This window comes from Vulpes lagopus, chromosome 8 (genome assembly GCF_018345385.1).
Source record: "Vulpes lagopus strain Blue_001 chromosome 8, ASM1834538v1, whole genome shotgun sequence".
Lineage (NCBI taxonomy): Eukaryota > Metazoa > Chordata > Mammalia > Carnivora > Canidae > Vulpes > Vulpes lagopus.
Window position 1 is genome coordinate 80,242,326 of NC_054831.1, and position 20,537 is coordinate 80,262,862.

General features: G+C 38.7%; 1 pseudogene; it reads right to left on the reverse strand.

Moving 5' to 3' along the window:
* Nucleotides 1-607: 607 nt before the first annotated feature.
* On the reverse strand, nucleotides 608-20,180 carry LOC121497762 (annotated as a pseudogene).
* Nucleotides 20,181-20,537: the final 357 nt, after the last annotated feature.

Genomic DNA, 20,537 nt, shown 5'->3' on the forward strand with positions numbered 1-20,537 from the left:
CACTACTATTCAATATTTTGTCCATTTTATTGGGTTATTTGCTTTCCTATTGCTGAATTGTAAAAATTCTTTATATAATCTAGAGACTAGTCCTATCTTTGATGTTTATATTGGAAGTATTTTCTCATGCTGTTCATTTCCCTTTTTTTTCTTGATCCTGTGATTTTCTCAGTTCTTTGAAGAAAAAAATCATTTTAATTTTAATACATATCAAGTTATTAATTTTTTTCTTGTAAGATTCATGTGTGTGTGTGTTTATCCAGAATCATAAAACTTTTATTCTCTTTTAAATATTCTTCTAGATATTTTAGTTTTATTCAAGCTTTTAAATGTGTGGCTATGAGTAGAGGGTCTATGTCTAGTGTTCTGGTATCACTTGTCAAAATGACTTTCTGCTTCTCATTGAATTGCCTTGATATCTTTGTCAAAAATAAATTTACCATGCACATGTAGAACAACTTCTAAACTAATGATTCTGAAACGGGGGAGGCAATTCTGTAGAGTTCTTAGACATGTCCTGCTAGATGTATTCTTATGTATTTTATCATTTCTTGTCCTATTTCTTAAAAAAAAATCTTGTATAAATGATTAAAGTTATAGATGAACATTAAGAGTGGACACATGGGTAGTCCATATATGTTGGTGGATTTAACAGATGTGTTTGTCTTGATTTCTGATAACTTGGTTTCTCTGACTCTTTGAATCCCCAAATCCATGTCTTCAGCTCCTGGAGAAAGGCTCTCTCTTGCTGCATTTTCTTTGAATAGTGTTTTCTAGCTGTTTTCCAGGTGCTACTTCTTTTCTCAGTTGTTCAATCGCTTGGAGCTTCTTGTTTAGGTTCTTGATGTGTTGGTCTATCTGGTCCTCTCAAAAGGTGATTGAGAGGCAGTCTTTCATAGTATGCTGTGAGGGGCAGGAGCGGAGCCACTCAGGACTCTTGCCACTTCTCACTCCCTGCTCTTCAGCTTTCTTAGCCCCAAGCTTCCTTTAATTTTGAGGGGTTGTTTCTGATAGCAGCTTTTCAGTTCCTGGTTGTGGTTTTACATTTGGAGGTAGCTCCTCCTCACACCATTTAGAACTGGTGATTGGTTTATTTCCTAAACCTGGGCATCTGTAAGCCATTGCAGCTTTATGTTCTTCACTAGGTACGTCACTTGGAACTGCTTGATAAATCATTGTTTTTCCTGGAAATAGTCCATCCAAAAATGGGTGCCAAGAAAGCTGCCAGATTTCTGCATTTGATGGCACATACTTGTGCAAGATAGGTTAATGCCAAATCTTGTACCCGATGTTAACATGGAACCTGGGAGGACACGTAGCTTGTTAGAGCACCTGATGGACATATTTAGAATCAGAAATAACTTTGTAGTTCATAACATCTCACACTTTTTTTTGTCTCTTCAGCTTTCCAAATTTAGCTAGTACTAATAGATGTCCATGAGGACTGTCACAGATGCCATTATCATGACCGGTTCCAAAGTCAAACACAGAATCAGATTTGGCAAGTATAAAACCATAATTTGAGCTACATCATAAAGAAGCCAGTTTAGGTAACTGTGTTCCTATAGGTCCTCTGTTGTTGCTGTGAGCTAATACTGGACAACTGCTGAAATACAGCAATTAAAATTGTTCACAGTTCCCTTTATCGGGAATCTCTAAAAGTCATAAAAACAACATATGCCAGCTTTTAATAAATTTCAATAATATTTAAATACTCCCTTTATTTACATAGAATATTTACTAGTTTGGCATTTGTTTCTTTACTCAAATTATCCATGAAATGTTCAATAAAACAATGTTTATGATCTGAAGATTACTGGATCTCCATAATTCTGAAAGGATTCTGTGGGTCTTTACAGAAGGTCTTATAAAAGGAATGACAAGATAATTGTTTGATTAGCACATGGATGGTAATGACTGGAAAAATGGGGTTGACATAAAAAAATCCATTAAAATTTATGGGGCAGTAGGATGTAGAAAACAAGTGAGTTATAACAGCAGAGAGTGATATCTCATTAACCCTATAAAACAAGACAGAGAGTTTTTTTTTAAATTTCCCTAGACTCTAAACCAGAAGCTACTTGTTTTTAAGTCCATGAGGAAGCTCTTCCCTCCCCTACTTGGCTGATAATAAGCCCCAGTCTATCCCAAATCTTGGTACTTACCAGGCTTTTATAGCAAATGAGAAAATAGTGAAGTTAATGCTCCTTAACAGGCATTTCATCTGTACCAGTTTCATTCTGAGTATGACAAATCCATCCAATACACTCAATCTTTACACAAAAATGATTTAAAATGGACGATTAGTTGGGTGCAGTAATTGAACTTTCCCCTTGGCTATGAGAAAATCATGTCTCCAGTAATAAAGACTCTTTAAAACAACTGAATTTCAACACTAAGAGTGACCTCAGAGACTGAGAGGTTAATTTCTCATTTAATTTCTCCATTTTCTGTCATTCGTACCTACCATTCAGAGTCTCTCAATCCAGTTTCCTTAATTTCTTTTCCCTTAATGTCTACACTCTACTACTTTCCTGTTGGAAGGTGGCCTTATGCTTTCGGCCCTAACAGACACATTATTCTACTTCCAAGTAGGTTCACTTGGCCATGTAAATTTTTTACAGTTAGTGTGCCATGTGTATTTGATTCTAAAATAGGTAGTGGGGGAGTTCTTCACTTTTAAAAGTGTGGGTTCCTGACTCTGCTTTTTGATCTTTATAAAGCCATATGGTTTTTCTGACCTTGGATAATGGAAAAGATATCGAGCAATTGAGGATGTGCAAAGACTGTTGAAAATCTATTGAGAAATAACAGAACACTAGCATAGGACAGAGAGCACTGCCCTTACCACCTAACACATCTGTATCTTTATTCCTTTGGATGCATCAGGCAAGAGATCAGAATTGCTATTAATGAAACTAAATACCAAACACAGTGCTTGTGAGGCTAAAACCCTCTTCCCACCGCTGGAGATTTCCCCTGGCTAATCAGCAGATCACCCATGGATGTGGGGGGGGGGGGGAGTGAAGGCACAACCAAATAGGGCGATTGAGAGAATCTGGTGCTAAAACCTCCTTCCCTGGATGGGCGAATAGAATTCAGTTCAATATCTTGACATTTATTTGTTCAATTAGAATGGTGAGGTACCCAATTTCAAGGAGCCTCGGGAACCCAATCAAAGTTTTCTTGAGTTTTTATCTAATTCTAAATTTTCTTTTACTTGAGTCATAGCTTCTGTAATTTTTAGTGCAGGAAACTGCAAAATAAATTTTAAAAGTTGTGAGGAAGTAGTGTTACCCAAATATCAAGTATAAAAAAAAAATCAGCTTGCTTAACTCATCTGTGTAGTTTGGCCAAAGCTGCTGAAGGACGTCCAACTTAGAGTATTTTATGTCTTATTTTTCTGTTCTATGAGTGGATAACAATTCTATCTTTTCTGGCCAATAGAATTGGATAGAAAATATTTATATGACTAAAATCTATGCACTTTGTCCTGTCCATATTTATGCCCAAATACTATTCCAATAGTTAGGCAGTTTAAAATAAGCCATAATATATTCTTCTGAACAAAATTATATAAATGTTGTATGAGTCTGAGAGTTACTTTACTTATAGGCATATATTACAAGAAATTCCTTCATTTCCAAAATATATAATAAGCTTATAAGAGAGAGAAAAAGGTTACTATAAATGTGTTTTCCTATTCATTTAAAATAGTTTCTCAGAGTTTCTAAGACAGGTGGAAAGGTCAAATACTCATGTTAGTATGTTCATTTAATGACAATTTTTTCATTGCACAGTAAGTGAAATATTTTAAGACTGTGATTCCATGGGTTACTGGTCTCAGATCAAAAATAGATGCCATGCACTTTTACATAAATTTGCTGCACACCCATTCACCACTAATGATTCCCTAGTCTCTCCTCTATGCCTTCATGAGTTTGGAGAATGAATATATACTGTTCACATGAATTTTGAGAGTCACCTGGATGTCATGACTGGCTGGCACTGTTGGAACACAACAAATTGTGTTATTTCCATCACACAATAACCAACATCTTTCACTTTGTTAAACAAGGGATCGAAGGGGTTGAAAGCATTTTGCAATCAGAGATGGCTATGTAATCTACAAAATTGTTTTTTATACTATTATGGCCTTTCAGTTCTAAATAACTTAGAAACAATTTGGACTTGAGAACATGTGGTCTAGCAGGGCTCAAGGGACAGCGTCTTTTAAAGGACTCAACATGGTCCACTAACGTCAGTGACCACTCATGCTAGGGACCCTGCTCTAAGGCTTCCTGTGCGTTTCTAATGGGAACCCCCTTGAGAACAGGCACACGGACATTGCTATAAATCCATGGTCTCCCACTTTGATTAGAGCAAAATACTCTATTGTAACCTTCTTTGGTTCTCAGTTGGAGCGGGGCTACTGATGGCTTTCAGTGGAGAATAGCTCAGCAGTAAACCACTGCCCACAAGCTAATGTGTCTGTGAAAGTGGTTGAAGAAAGTGACAGCATGGGGTGAGTGGAAAGAATCAGATGCTGCGAAAAATAATAAAGTAGGCACAGCTATCCCTGCCCCAACTATCCCTGCCCACAAGCCAAGAGACTTAAAAACAGTGCAAGGGGAGATGATGGGGAAAAATCGTAGGGTTTTCCATCATTTTAAATGTGCCAAGGAATCCTAGCTGACTTTTTACAGTTTCTGTGTCTCATCTTGAGAGCAAGCTGTATTAACTGCCAACCCAACCTCCAGAATCTACCTGTTGACCAAAAAAAAAAAAAAAAAAAAAAGTCTTATGGACTTTTATGGACACCCTTGTCTATACCTGATTATTCCAATTCAAAAGAAATGTGTTCAATTTTTATCAGATTATAAGATTCTTTAAAGCTCTGATTCCTGTCTACATTCTGTATCTCTAAATTCTCTAAACTCAAAAGAACGTCCTTATCAATAAATCCACAGGTTATTTCTTCATATTCCAGCTGCCCTGTACAATATGGCTAATAGATGACATTCTTCATTTTTCATTTCTTTCCCCAACTGGGAAAATAATGGTCCATGATTTGTCTTGAACTGCAAATCTGTTCCTTTGGCCTTATGGGGCTATATCTGGAGATTTCATTGCAAAAGTGAAAAAGCCAAGGGTGGGATACAGATTTCTAGTAAGTCACTGGTTCCAAACCTTGTGTTAGATATTCTTACACATAATGTAGGGGCCAAGTGCAGGCTGCCCCAAGATAGGTCACTTTGGCATAACGATTATCTTGAATTAGAAGCAATCAAAATCCAGCAGATTTAGGAAAAGCTCTTTACCTTCTCCACAACAGGTTAAAGAGACTTTAGGTAGAGGACCTGCTCCAGGAAGAGGGCACTCACCATGGATAACTGCGTTATGCTAGAAAGCAGGTGTGGTGGCTGGAAGGAACCTAGTGAGGTCTGTTCCATCAAGGCCCTCTCTTTGTCCCGTGGCTTCTGGGTGGCCCAGCAAACATCGGTTTACAAACGCTTGCTCTTTTTCATTTTCCTGTGAATTGTATTCCTTCCCTTTGAAGTCCCAGACCCCCACCCCTCTGTCCTTTGTTCAGGATGACTTCTATACCTCATTTTGCCTCACTGTGAAATTTCCATGTCCTGTACGTATGAAATTAAATTGGATTTTCTCTTGTGAATCTGGTCTTATATCAATTTGACTCTTAGTCCAGCTAGAAGGACCTAGAGGGGGAGAGGAAGTTTTTCCTCCCTGACAACAGTCATCCAATATGATATAAAAGAAAAGAAAAAAAAAAACCAACCAAACCACTGTGACACAATGTTCATGATCTATGATAGGTATAGCATGGAAAAAGTGGTTTTTAATCACTAGCCATAATTTCTGCTCTTCTAACATGTCAGAATGGAGCAAATTGGCCAGAAACTTTTAATAAACACTGACTTATGCAAATCTCTTTCTTATATCACATACATAAAATATAAGATCTCACTGTAATATGCTAATATTTCTAAGATGTTGTTATGAAGGCAGGCCAAGTCCATTTTGTTGTCATTAGAATGGTAACAACAGAAACCTGGCATTCATCATGTTATAATGTCTCTTTTCTAAAAAATGTGGAATCAGAATTAATAGATTTTGAGCATTGTCTATTGCTCTTCAGTACATTATTCCAAGATGTACTTCTTTCCCAGAGGCTTTCTATTATAAAAAAAGAAAAAGAAAGAAAGAAACGTCAAACCTGTAGAATCTCTTTGTTAGGAGACTGTAGAAGCCTCTATTCCATGTTTTTATTAGAGAACAGCGAAATACAGTCTCTTGGTGCCTCATTAAGAGAGCTTCAATCAGATGCTATCTTCCTACAAGCCTCAGATTAAATAAGGGAATTGTGAGTGCTTGGCTCCCGTGACTGATCAATGAGATTCACGGTGCCGAATGGGGTCAGGTGCCCTCCCCCAGCACACACCTTTTATAAGACTGGTCATCTGGTCTTCTCCACAAAACTGAACTGAGAGCTGTGGGCAAATCCCTGTGCTTCCCTGTTGACTGATGAGCTTGCAGGTTTGTGGGTGGGGGTGAGGCTCTCCAGAGGTGAGGAGAGAAAGCAGCAGGAGTAACACCCAAGAGTTATCACCACCGCCTTGAGGAGGTCTCATTTAACAAACTATAGAGCTGACTCTTTGTCTCTTGGCATCCTGAAATATCCTTCTCAGAGAAACTCTTCATCAGTTGGTGAGGAAGATTCCCAATTTTGCTGAATCCCAAAATAGCAGACATGCAAATTCAATTAAGTCTTACATTATTAGTTATGAATTTATTGATTAAAGTACTGTTATAGTGAAATATTTTTTTAAAGATTTGTTTTATTTATTTTGTTTTTATTTATTTCTAAAGATTTTATTTATTTATGGGAGACACAGAGAGAGAGGCAGAGACATAGACAGAGGGAGAAGCAGGCTTTATGCAGGGAGCCCGATTTTGGACTCGATCCCAGAACACTGAGATCACTACCTGAGCTGAAGGCAGATGCTTAATCATTGAGCCACTCAGGCATCCCTATAATGAACTATTAATTGGCAAATTGATAAAGGACATTCTAATGCTGAGATAAGAGCCTCTTTAGGGTACTCCCCCATATGCGCAAATGCGGCTTCTTATCATCTTGTTTCCCACAGTTTTTTGCTTTTATCTCATACAGTAGTAGCATTCGCTCACTCTGTATTATGTCCAAACACCAAACACTATTATCATCTTTGAGCCTTAAGATAGTAAAGGAGCAAAATACTGGGGATTATTTAAAGAAATACGATTTGTTCAAAGAAAATTATTTGAAAGTTGCAATTCCTTCTAAAACCAACATTTATAAACAATTGGTGATCCTCTTTCTAGCTAATTTCATCCAGGTGTAACTGTACTTACTCATTACTACCACTTGGCACTTTAAAACGAGGTGGATTTATTTTATTCCTATCAATAATTATTATTCACGTGTGCATTCATAGTGAAATTCATTCTAATGGGAGTCATTAATTTATGTAGGACGTTCTCAAGTCTTCAGGCAAAAATCTAACAATTATTTCATTTCTTACTTTTGAAAATGAAATTCATATGTAGTTAATAATGTAATTAGTACAATGTCTGAAAGATGTCAGAAATTACTGCAGTCCTTGGAAGGTAGGAAGTTACCTCTTTTAAAGAATGGGTTAATATGTGGGAAGAAGTAAAATACTCACCCAGCTTCAAACTCTACTCAAAATCACAAAGCCTGGAGCTTCAATATTAAATAATGACTTTATTGCTTTGCCTAAACCATTTTCCCTTTTCTCCAATAATTTTTTTTTTGTATTTTATTTTTTAATTCACTGAGTCATAGAAAATAACTCCAGATCTGTAAGCCTAAGGTGGTAATTTTAAAACTAGTTGAAGGGAAAATTTAAATTACTCATTTTCTTTTTCTCTTGTTATTGTTCTTTGGAAAACAAAGGCAATGAGGGGACATTAGGGATCATCTGGTCCAATTTACTGAAGAGATGAGCAAACTTGTGCCCAGAGAGATGAAGCGAATTAACCAAAATGAAGCAGATCGGCGCAGAGCGGACGGTCAGGCTTTCCCGTCTAGAGTAGGGTCTGCATCCCAGCCAGTGTCCTCATCTTTTTCTTACTCTATGGTTCTTTAGTTGAACTTTTTTCTCTATGTAAATATAAATTTTAGAATGCAAATTTCTCTATTCATAACAGGCCTGTTGATAGAATCTGTCTTTTACTTTAAACAACTCTTGAGTTAGAAAATCTATTCATGTGTGGTGTACTCGTGGCTCCCTGGTCTGGTCCCTTATCCATTTCCAGTGCTGTCTTATTCTCATGCATTCTGAAATCTAAAGATGGCTCAAAGGAACTTAAAGTGTGTTCCTCTCCAGGGCATTTGTAATTCTGAGGATGTGGTCTTTAAGAAATATCTCCAAGGTGATGGAATGTGAGGTAGTCATGTTTGTAATTCAGATGAAGTGACCTACCTGTACCTCCTGCCCCAGTGTCTCAAACATCTATCCAATGCTTATTTCTATCCCATCTTGTTTCCCAACGGATTTGTGGCCATCCCGCTGCCCACAGTTTCTGCCCTGGTTTAGGCAAGCCTTCTGCAGCCTTTAGATACTTAATTAAGAATATCACTAATTATGAGGCATCTAGATACTTTTAGCCATGAAGTACTTCCAAGAGCTAGAGGACTGTCCCTAAGGCATAAATATGGAAAAAAGGATGAATCAATTATGAAAATCACAAGCAAAAAAAAAAGCATAGGTAAAGAAAAATAACTCCAAAGACAAAGTAAAAGAAAAATGGCGGGGTATCCAAACAGCCATGATAAAAAAAAAAAAAAAAAAAGTTTGCTAATACAAAAATCAATTCAAAGCTATGTCTAATAAGCTCTTTTATACTAATAAGTACCAAGATTTTGTCCCTCTTAGTAAATGCTAATGCAATGCAAATGGTATTTCTCTATTTTAAATAAATGTACTCCTCTTGACTATAAATTAATAGAAATAGATCCAATTATAAGAGTTTAAAATACTCCCCCCCTTTTTAAACCAACTTCTAAATTATATAAATATTAAAATCTAGAAAGAAAACAGAATATATTATTGGGTCAATATCTTACCATAAACATCTCAAATTAATTATTAACTTCCTACAATCAACTAATTTATTTTGATATACTGAAACATAAAGGGTTCCACATAAATTATTGTTAATTACATCAATTTCATCTCTAATTCCATATATTTTCCATTGAGCTTTAATTAGAGCTATTTATATGTGTAATATTATAAACATATTACATATTAGATTTTTTTTTTCCAGAGCTGCAGTCATGAAGGAGAAAAAAGTAATTGGAAATCAAGAAATAGAATAAACATGGTATAATTCAACAGTGTCAGGAATGGAAATCAGACAAAAATTGTTTGGAAATTATTTTACTTTCCCTTCGGCCAGTGTACTGCCAGAGTCCTGGCCCCTGGTGTTCTCATGAACCACGTGCAATGCGCTTCTCAGACTTTAGGGCGCAGAACAAGTGGCTGGGGAATCTTGCCAAAATGAAGATGATGATTCTGTAGGTCTGGGATGGGACTTATGAGTCTGGATTTTTTAACAATCTCCCAGATGGATTTACAATCACAGTTAGGATTTACAATCACATAGTAATATGTCTCAACTGTGGTCCCTCCACCAGAAGCAAGATTAATTAGACTGGTTATTAAAAATAAATGCAGAATGGGGCACCTGGGTGGCACAGTAGGTTGAGTGTCTGACCCTTGCTTTCGGGTCAGGTCATGAGATCAAACTCTGTGTTGGGCTCCATGTTCAGCACGGAATCTGTTTGAGATTCTTTCTCTCCCTCTCCCTCTGCCCACCCCTTCCATCTCCTTGCTCTTTCTTTCTCTCAAATAAATGGATAAATCTTTAAAAAAAAATAAAATAAATGCAGAATATTAGAGATCGCCCCAGACCCTGTGAAGCTAGAACAAGCCCTGCACGAGAAAGCTCCTGCATACTGAGGATTGAAAAGCACTGCTCCAAAGGGGATTGCACAGTTTGTGTCTGTACATGTGTGTGACCCTGAGCATTAGGCATCGGGGGTCAAGAGCAACCGTTCACAAAATAATCAATTGAGTACAAGACTAAGAATGCTGGTGCCAACAATTACTGCCTGAGACAAGTCACCAGATGTTTAATTTTCTAAGATAACTGTGCCATCTTGCCTCTTCACTGAGGACCCTGACTCTGGCTCCTGGACCAGTAGCCCTTACCCTCCAGCATGCATAGGAGCACCTGGAGAGTATGGTAAAACCCACCCCAGACCTTTTGTGAAAAGTAGAATTTCTGTTTCTTTTTTTTTTTTTTTAAGATTTTATGTATTTATTTTTTCATGAGAGACACACATAGAGAGGCAGAGACACAGGCAGAGGGAGAAGCAGGCTCCCTCTGGTGAGCCCGACATGAGACTCGATCCCAAGACCTGGAGTCACAACCTGAGCCAAAGGCAGATGCTCAACCACTGAGCCACCCCGCTGCCCCTCGAATTTGTGTTTCTAAGCTCCAAGTGATGCTGCTGCTGCTGCTGGTCTGGGGACCACCCTGTGCCCCAGGCTACTACATGGTCTTGATCACTCACAGCATCTAGGAGGCAGATGTCCTCTACTCAACTCAACTTGAATTTGCATTTACTCAACTTGAATACTGTCTACAAAGGGGTAGGTTTATTGCACACAAACTCTTCATCCAAAGACCAAGATGGTCCAGGGGCTTAAAAACCAACATAAGATACGGTCCCTGTTTTCTGCAGTTTTTTGGTCCAAGTGGATAGAACAAGCTAACATATCAAACCATTCCAGGACACTTCAAGGAAGCACCCACAGCAAAGGGTTAAGATGAATGAATTATTCCCACTTTAGAATTCAGTGCGGACTAAATTAGCTTTTATTGGTTTAATGAAAAACATGGCATTAAACATACTCCTGTTTGCACTGATAGCAAATTGAAAGAACATTAGTTCAATATTTGCAGATTCTTTGGCCTTTTTGATAGAGGCAATTATATCTCTTACGAATAATGATTGCTTTGTCCTGCCTTTCCAATCCTTATGTTTTTAATTCATTTTATGATTATTTTCTATTTCCGTGTGATTTTTTTTTTTTTTTTGGAAATATATCACATGGTTCTACAACAGACGTGCTACCAGGGCGGGAGCTGAGGGCTGCCCTGCCGTATCCTGGTCACATGGAGTTCTAAGGCAATGACTCCCCTTCTGCTTTTGCTCTGCGGGGCCCTCCACTGAGAATCTGCAAGGAGGGGCTGAAATTGCACAACCCATTACATTGTTCATATGCATATATGCAGGTCCGTGCATATCTATTATGCCTTTAATATTTATGTGAAATTTTTTTCACATAAATAAATGAATTGAGGAAAGCCTTATGGTCACTGTCCCCAAGGCATCTGGCTCCTCCTCCTAGCACTTCCAGGCCAGCCCTCTGGTCTCCCTGCTTCTGTGCGTCTCCAGGATTTCCACACACCTGTTCAGACAGGTAGGTACAGGTAGGTACGTAACAATGCTACATTAGGCCTTTAACAAAAAAATGCTTTCATAAAAGTCACATTACCATGTCCCTTGTTTGAGTCACCTAGAAATATGTATCTTACAGATTTTCCCTACAGCACTGAGTCCTTTTTTATTCTTTCAAACTTTCCATTCAATAGCTCAGCACGGCATGGATTCATCATACTTTACTTCACTAACCTCCTGTTAATGAATGTTGAGGTTATTGACAATGTTTTGCGTCACCTTGCTTGCGTGTCCCATGGCACATATTTCAATGGATAAATGGGAAATCCAAAGAGCTACACTGTGGGTTCAGAGGCAGTTATGCGTTTGAGATTTCGACTGTGTTGTCACAGTGCCTGCCCAGGGGTTGGACGTGCCTGTGGACGCCAAGGCAGATGGGCACGTCCCTCCTGCCCAAGCCATACCAGCAGGGCTTAGCTCACACTTGAAACTGTGCCAAAAGTGAAAACTAGGGTTGCTGAGAATCAGAACTTTCCTTTGCTGGTAGCATCTGGGGAACTAAGTGCCTTTTCTTCTGTTTAAAAGTTCCTCTTCACTCATGGCCTTCCCGTGGTTTTCTTTAGACTTCTTCATCATTTACCAATCAATTTTTTATATCTTGTTTATAGGAATCTTTAGTTTATTAGGAGGATAACTTTTTTTTTTTCTGAAATATGGACCCAAACTTTTTTTTTTCCAGTTCTTGGGTAGTTTTATCTTTGCATATGAAGAGCTTCCTTTTTAATGTAATAGACCTTTTTTTTAAAAAGATTTTATTCATTTATTTATGAGAGACATGGGGAGAGAGAGAGAGAGAGAGAGAAAGAGAGAGATAGGTAGAGACATAGGCAGAGGAAGAAGCAGACTCCCTGCAGGGAGCCCGACGTGGAACTTGATCCCAGGTCTCTAGGATCAGGCCCTGGGCTGAGGGCATCGCTAAACCACCGAGCCACCCGGGTCTTTAAATGTAATCAAGTTTATCAACTTCTGTTGATGTGCGCTGGATTTCAGATATTATAAAAGATCTACTTCATACATATGAAGAAGCATTATTTGCTCCATACCTTATTTTCCATACATTATTTTCATGGCTCCATTTTTTAAGAATTAAGTCTTTACCCATCAGAAACTTAACCTGGTGCACATTTGGAGATACACATCACGTTTACTTCTGTTTTCTTCAGATGGAACTGGTTGTCCTAATACAATATATTAGGACAGCTTCACTACGAACATACCAGCTCTCTAAAACGAACACATTTTTGGCTCTAGTGATCCTCTCTCTGGTCCATTCATTTTCTGTTTTATTAATTTTTTATTAATTATTATTTTACTTTTTCTGTTTTTCATGATTGTACTTTCTGAGTTTTATTTACCGTTGTTTACCTACTTTTAAAGTGAGGTTTAGCTCATTGATTGCCAACTTTTCTTTTTTCCCCCTAATATATACATTCACAATTTATTTGATCTCATATCATCTCCTGTAGAACCTATACATAGTCTCATAGTGAATCTCTTGTAAACAATACAGAATTAGTGTGTAAATGTGAACAGGTAGGCAAGTGTGTTTTAATTCTGACAATTTTTGACCTTTTTCTTAGAGACTTTTTGTGTTTAAAGTAATAATTCATTTATTTGTGTTTAGATTTACCACCGTAGTAGTCACTTCCTATTTTTAGGCTCTTTCTTCTCCCTTAGAGTAAATATTTTAGATTATTTCTATTATTCTATCTCCCCTTAGCTTTTTAATCAAACAGTTTTTATTATTATTCAAAGATTATCAGAGACACTATAGTATGCATTCTTGACTTATGAACACCTAACACAAACGGATACTTTTACCTCATTCAAGACAAGACAAAGATCTTGCAATTCTTACTTCATTTAACTCTCTCCCAAACTCAAAGATATTTTTGCTTTTCCTTTTGAGTCTAAATTCATTTTACATTCCAGAAGATACTATTTTTAAAAATTTCAAGCAGTTGATATGTATTTGGTTTGCCCAAATCTTTACCTTTTCTACCTCACACCTTCCTGCAGCTCAATGCTTTCATTGGGACATTTTTCCTTCTGCCAGAAGGTCACTCCTCATTATTTCCTTTAGTGTATATTTAAGGGTGATGAACTCTGTTAGGTTTGTATAAAAAATTATTATTATTTTACCTTCACTTTTGAAGGGAATTTTGGTTGGATATATGATTCTGGATGGGGGTGTCTTTTAGCACTTCAAATATATTGTTTTCTTAACCCTATTGCTTATTCTCAGAAGGTATTCATTTGAAAGTTGTCTGTATTTTTTCCTCTAGTTGCTTTTAGAGTTTCTTGTCCCCTTGGTTTTGATGATTTTTATCATGATGTCATCAAGCACTACATGAAAATTACATATTTGCTCGTAGTTCATATACTCCTTTAACTGGCAGCTCAATCCCCTTTTTCATTTTCAGAAAATTACTAGCATTTATTTTTTTTTCAAGTATTGCTTCTGTGCTGTTCTTTCTCTTGTGCATTGTATTCTCCCATTTTCTACATTTTTAAAAAAGATTTTATTTATTTATTCATGAGAGACACACAGAGAGAGGCAGAGACACAGGCAGAGGGAGAAGCAGGCTCCCTGCAGGGAGCCTGATGTGGGACTCGATCCAGGGTCTCTGGGATCATGACCTGAGCCGAAGGCAGATGCCCAACCGCTGAGCCACCCAGGAGGCCCTCTACAGATCTATGTAGCAGTTTTTTCTTCTTTATTGTTTCCTGAGTCTAACCTACTTTTACCCATCCAGTGAGTCTTTAATTTCAGTTGCTATATTTTTCATTTTTAGATTACCACTTGCTGCTTTTTATAAAGTCTAATTTTTTGGAGAAGTTCTTCATCTCATCTTTCATTTCTCTGATAATATTAAGACTAATTATTTCAAGGTCCATGAAGGTTAAATCTTTTATCTGTATTCTCTGTTTCTGTGTTTTTCTTTTTTGTTTTTTGTTTTTGTTTTTGTGGTATGTGTGTGTATTTCCTTCTCAACTGCCTGATTATTGTGAATTATGTGTTGTGAAACTCATTGGAAACATGCAGAGGAATTTGCTATCTCCTTTGGGAGGATGGTTCTTAGCTTCTTATAGAAGGCTGGTGACTCTACACATCCTGAATCACATTTTGTAATTTGAAAGAGAGGCATGACCTAAAGACGAGTCAGTATTTTTCTAAGTAATTCTCATTTCCCCGGTGTAATCTTTGGGGTCCAGATAAGCTAGGCATTTACCAGAAGTCACCTCCATTCTCGGGGCCCCGCTCCACCATTCTGTGGCACATACTCACCTGCATCTCACTCTCTTTGGGGCATATACTGCTTATCAGGAGATAAAAATTGCTCCAAATATCAGATCACTTCCTGGGGATGCCTTATTATCTCAGATCTTGGCATCATAATTTTTCATAGATTTCTGACAACTTCAGTCTGATTTCTAAGACATTTTATCTGGCTTTTACTCTTCTGTTCATTAGAAGAGTGGCCTTGAATATCTGGGCCCACCACCACCAGAAGCAGAAGTACCCTTTTCTGCCTATTTGAAATGCCATCCTTTAAATACACGACATTGGTTTATATACTTAATCCAGGTTTTAGATTTCCTTTCTGTTCCATAAGTTTTTCTGTCTATACATGTGGCAGCAACTTTCTGCTTTATTCACTGAGGCTTTATAACACATTCTGATACCTGTTAGGAAGACCCCTTTTTACTGTTCTATATATATATTTTTTAAAAGATTTATTTATTTATGATAGAGAGAGAGAGAGAGAGAGGCAGAGACACAGGCAGAGGGAGAAGCAGGCTCCATGTCGGGAGCCAGACGTGGGACTCAGTCCCAGGACTCCAGGACCACACCCTGGGCCGAAGGCAGTGCTAAACTGCTGGGCCACCCGGGGATCCCCTGTTCTGTGGTTTTTTGAATTAGTCCTCATTATTTCAGTTTTTTGTTTTCCTTTTGTTCCCCTCTCCATGAACTTTGAATAAGCTTAGCTCATTCTCAATAAAAATCTGTTGCTATTTAAGGAAAGGGGATAATCCTAAATTTCCACATTGAGTTAAGACAGAAATCTCTGTGATGTTGGGTCTTTTTATTTGAGAACATTGTTGATCAATTGGTATGTTCGTAATTCTTCTATCCTTCTATCGTTTTAATGACTTTTTTTTCATAAGGATATTGGTTTTTAGTTATGCTAATCTTATCTTTCTTTTTTTTTAATAAATTAATTTTTATTGGTGTTCAATTTACCAACATACAGAAAAACACCCAGTGCTCATCCCGTCAAGTGTCCCCCTCAGTGCCCGTCACCCATTCCCCCCCACCCCCCGCCCTCCTCCCCTTCCACCACCCCTAGCTCATTTCCCAGAGTTAGGAGTCTTTATGTTCTGTCTCCCTTCCTGATATTTCCTTTCTGACGTTGTTGGGAAAGTGATATTTTCCCATTACTATTGGGGATTTACATAAATGAGAGCTATTTATAGTATGTTATATGTGATACTGGATTCGTGTTGTGGTGTAGTTGTTAGTGAAATTATCTTGGTTTTTATTTTTTTATTTTATTTTATTATTTTAAAAATATTTTGTTTATTTATTCATGACAGGCAGATACACAGGCAGAGGGAGAGGGAGAAGCAGGCTCCCTACAGAGAGCCCGACATGAGACTCGATCCCAGGTCTCCAGGATCACACCCCAGGCCAAAGGAGGCACCAAACTGCTGGGCCACTGGGGCTGCCCTATCTTGGTTTTTAATTGAACTAAAGCATCTTTCTTTTAAAATAATCATAGATTCGTGGGACGTTGCAAAGATAGTACACTGAGACCCTGTGTACTTTTGTCTAGTTTCCCTCCATGGCTACAGCATCCATAATCATAGTGTAATATCAAAACCAGGAGTTTGCTATTGGTACGGCATGTATGTGTAGCTCTGTGTCATTTTATAACATGCTAGTTTGTGTGACCACCCTTGCAGTCAAAATACAGAATGTTCCACCACCACAAATATCTTCCCCTGTGCTATGCTTCCATAGTCATAACTTCCCACCCATTTCCACCTTCCTTAATCCCTAGCAAACACTAATTTTCTCCCCATATATATAATTTTTGCCATTTTGAGAATGTCATATAAATGGAAACATATGATATATGACTTTTTGAGATTGACATTTTTTGCTCAGCACAATGCCTTGAAATCCATGTGAATTGTTATACGTGTCACCAAATGTGTTCCTTTTTATAGCTTGGTAGTATTCCATGGAATAAATGTAATGGCATTTTTTTTTTTTAACCATTCAGCTATTGTAGGACACTTTAGTTGTTTTCAGTTTTTTAGATATTTCACATACAGCCTCTGTGAAGATCATTGTATAGGTTTCTATGTGGACAAAGGTTTTCATTTCTCTAGGAGAAATGTTCAGGGGTGGGATTGATGGGTTGTATGCTAAGTATATATTTAGTTTTGGAAAAAAGTTCCAGAGTGATTGAATCAGTTTGAGGGAAGGGTAGAAAAAAATGCATCCCTTTACCTTCTCATTTATAACATAATTGTCTTCAGTATTTCCTCTACAGACAATTGTAAGTTGTGCCCCACCTCCAAGCATGATTTTGAAAACACAACAGGAGAAGAAAAGGCAATTGTATCTACCCATATTTTTGCTTTCTTCCTCTTTGATGTCCTGAGTTTCCTTTTGTTATTTTCTTTCTGTTTAGAGAACTTCCTTTTAATCATTATGTTAATGAAGGTGTGCTGGTGACGACTGTCTTAATTGTGTCTGAGGATGCCAGGATTTCCCCTTTCATGCTTGAAGGATATTTTCACTGGGTATGAGACTGCAGGCTGACCATGCACTTCTCCCAGCTCTTGACAAAAGTTCACTTCCTTCTGGCCTCCATGGTTTCTTTTCTTTTCTTTTCTTTTTTTTAATTTTTTTTTTTTTTTGCCTCCATGGTTTCTAGTGAGAAATATCTGATTGTTCTAATTGTATTTCCTCCAGAATGAGGCATATTATTTCTCTCACTGCCTTCAAGATTTTTTTTCTTTCTCTTTCATCTGCAGAAGTTTAAAGAGGATGTGTCATGGCATAGATTTCTTTGGTACATCCTGTTTTAGTTTACTAGTCTTTGGCCAAATTTGGGGAATTTTCAGCCATTATTTCTTTGAGTTCCTTCCCAGTGCCACCACCTTGCCCATTTTCTGGTGCTCCAACCAGCAAGTGTCAGATCTTCTGGTACAGGGTCCCAGGGGCTCAGTTTGCTTGCTTTTCAGTCTGTTTTCTCTCTGGCATCCACACTGGGTCATTTCTATTGTTCTGTCTGGAAACTCACTGGTTCTTTCTTCTGTCCTCTCCATTCTGTTGTCGAGTCCACCCACTGAATTTTTATTTCAGTTATTATATTTTCAGGTCTAAAACTCATTGTGTCATGAGGCTGTGGATCTTGCTTAAATATTGTTAGCAGGCCCCCTCCTACACTATAGGAGGAGGGTGGGTCTGCCTCATTACCTCTGGGGGCAGTGGCCAGGGTCAAGGGTGCTTGTTTTGGGTGGTGGTGGGAACTCTGGCTCCCTGCTGCTGATGCTGCTCTGGGTGCAACAGGCAAAGGTGTCCCCCTACTGATCCCCATGTGGCTCCAATGACAGTAAGAGATGGGGGAGACTTTGTGCCATTCACAGTGACACAATTCTGACTCCTTTTACTCTTCAGTTGGAGTGGAGCAGTTAGGAACTGAAAGTTTTCTTGTGTGGTTGTCCATTTCCTTTCCCTCTGCTAACGAGAGTATGCTTTTCTTGGGCCTTTTTGTCTATACCCATTGGTGTCTCCAGATTGCCAACTTTTCCATCTTATTTTCCAGGATGCATGAGGAAGCTCAAAGCCATCTTTTTCCTCAGGCCCTGAGGTCCTTAAGCATTCTGTTTCCTTCTCTCCACTTTTCAGAATCTCCTTACATTTGGAGACTTTTTGGGTATGGAGCTGTATTAGCTAAAATTCATTTTCCCCAAATATTTAAATTTAAAATGCAACAGTAGTTGAAAGGTTACGGCACAAGAAAGATCCCCTAAATCTCAAAGACAGTGGTAAATTGCTTAAGAAGTTTTGTAAATTTATGCATTTTGTTGCAAAATGTTGATTTTCAGCAAACCGAGTTGTTTTTGCTTTTGACAATTTTACTCTCTTCTTTGCACCTGGTCCTTGCAACGTTCACTTCTCATGTTCCAAGGCAGGGGCTGGGAAGAAGCAGCAGGATAGCTGCGGCCCTACCCACAGCAAGCAGGTTCTCACCAGAAGAGGGAAGGAGAGTCTGAGCATGTCTGAGCCCTCGGATTTCCTTCCCTGCTGGTAAGGACACGTTTTCCTTTCCATGTGGATTTAGGGGAAGGCAATATGTGTACTTTCATTTCAGGACATAATTATTGAACACCTTCATTGTGACCGGCATTTTGCTTGTTGTTTGGAGATACATATATGACAAGAGAGTGGAGCTCCCGATGTTCTGAAGTGAGCTTTCTGGAGCAGCAGGTCATACACTATAGGGTGGAGAGCAACTGAGCAGAGCCTGGCTGAGACTGAGAGCAAAATGCAGCAAGGAACAAAATACATGTGACCTCACCCCTGAGAGTCCAGGCCTTCTTCCCAATGGGGACAATCTAGAAAAAGAGAAAAGCATATTCAAAGATATGGACATGATTTTAATTGCAGGGTAGGCAAAGGTTGTTTTGGGTTTGTGTGTGTGTGTGTGTGTGTGTGTGTGTGTGCCTTTGTTCACTTTTTCTTCCAGGAACTATTGAATCAGCCCTGCTTTTAGTGACCTCATGCTGGCAGTGAGCACGTGTTAAGAGCTTAGCAGTCTTATAAATTTCATTTGGAGGCATGAAAGATTTCATGACTCTCATTTTGGTCATGGCTATAATTTGCAACCAGATGCAAATGCTGAACGTGGCTAATTTCAAGGCTGATAATAAAATTCCCAATGCCCTGGCACTTGAGCATTAGGTAAAAATTGAATTATTATCAGGAAGTTTTAGGACCTAGTCAAATTCCCCATCTATCTGATTGCAACCACAATATACACTAAAAATTCCACAACTGGAAGAGGAAAGTGAAGAACAAGCAAACGGGTAGAATGAGGGAGTGAGGAAGGGAGACACAGAGTGAGCACAGAGGGAGGGAGGGCACTGGATTCTGTGTCGCAGTCACATGGGGCTTGCTGGCCATCAAGTTCCCACTGCACACCCCCAGTAAGCCAGGTGCTGAGGGGACACAGCCATGCAGGGCCTGTACTGTGGCACAGGGCCTTGCCTTCAGAAAGTCTGGTGCTCAGTTTAATGTTGTGCTGCTGCCATCTTGAAATTCATAGTGATTTGGGTTTAAGTGTTGGTTGATGGGACGCAGAAACACACACCTGAGCTGAGGAGATAAGCAAGCATAAGATGCATGTCTCCACTGCATGGGGAGTTCGCAAGGCCTGTGAGCACAGAATCCTGGCGCACCTGCAGGAGTGGGGGTTCGGCAAGACCCTGGAGTTGAGCAAGTGGGGGCACTGACAGCTCGAGGAGGCCTGTCCACCATTCCAACCGGAATTTAGAACACACAAAGAAGGCATGACAGCATGATGGAAAGAAAGAGAAAGTGGCAACCTATTGCCCCTTGCCTGTCTGTCCTTCCGTATGCAGCAGTCAGTGGAACACAGAGAGTGCTGGTAGACTGTGTGCATGTCACAAATGGAAATAAAGGCACTGAGTCTGTTTTGTGCAGCACCGCCATTCTCCTGGTAAAAGCAAAATACATAAAAGTGTCTGAACTGTGAATTGTGCAACTGCCACGATTCCAAAGACACAGTTAAAGAGCATATAAGTTAAATGTTTTATATTTATATCTAAAGTTGGCATTGCACAAAAGGTGAATGGTAAATTCCATGCTATCAAT